This window comes from Psammomys obesus, unplaced genomic scaffold (assembly GCF_907164565.1).
Source record: "Psammomys obesus unplaced genomic scaffold, mPsaObe1.curated_primary_1811, whole genome shotgun sequence".
NCBI lineage: Eukaryota > Metazoa > Chordata > Mammalia > Rodentia > Muridae > Psammomys > Psammomys obesus.
The window spans coordinates 5,841,402-5,842,198 of NW_026585742.1; positions in this window are offsets into that span (position 1 = coordinate 5,841,402).

A 797-nucleotide genomic window follows, 5' to 3' on the forward strand; every position below is an offset into this window, starting at 1 on the left:
TATATATATATATATATATATATATATATATATATATATAGTTAAGTTTGTAGATTTTTACCTGTTAAAGAAGTTTTAAATCTGGAGCTCCCAGTTGTTTTTTTTTTTTTTATTCCCTTCCCCTTACTAGCCATACATATGCATTTTAGTTGTATTCAGAGTACAACATAATTGTATCTATAAAAAGTAATTCTAAATTTTTTTTAAGATTTATTTATTTTATTATGTATACAGTGTTCTGCCTGCATGTACATCTGAACCCCAGAAGAGGGCACTAGATTTCATTATAGATGGTTGTGAGCCACCCTGTGGTTGCTGGGAATTGAATTCATGACCTCTGGAAGAGCAAGCAGTGCTCTAACCTCTGAGACATCTCTCCAGCCCCCATTCTAAATTTTTTGTTGTTGTTATTGTTGCTTAAATTGGAAGCAGCTCATTTGTCCATGAGTTAGCCAAGCTAGACCAACCCCTCAGTGCCTCATGAACTTTCTAGTTCCTTCTCTGCTAAGTTAGTAAGGTGATCCAGTGACAGATTTCCCCATGGATAAATTCCTTTTCAAAGGAAAAGCCGTCGAAGAAAAAGCTCAACTACCCAATCCTTTCTTTGCAGGTCATCTGACCCTGGATGGTCACAAAGCATCTCAAGGGACAGTTAACAGTTTTTGGATTTCCCTACAGAAATGCATTCTGTGAAGAAGGTACAAACAGGGTACAGATGTGAGGAATATGGGAGATTGTTCATGAAACTTGCTGCACAGGAGGCACCAATGGAGATGCCATGAGCCTTTAGTCTCACG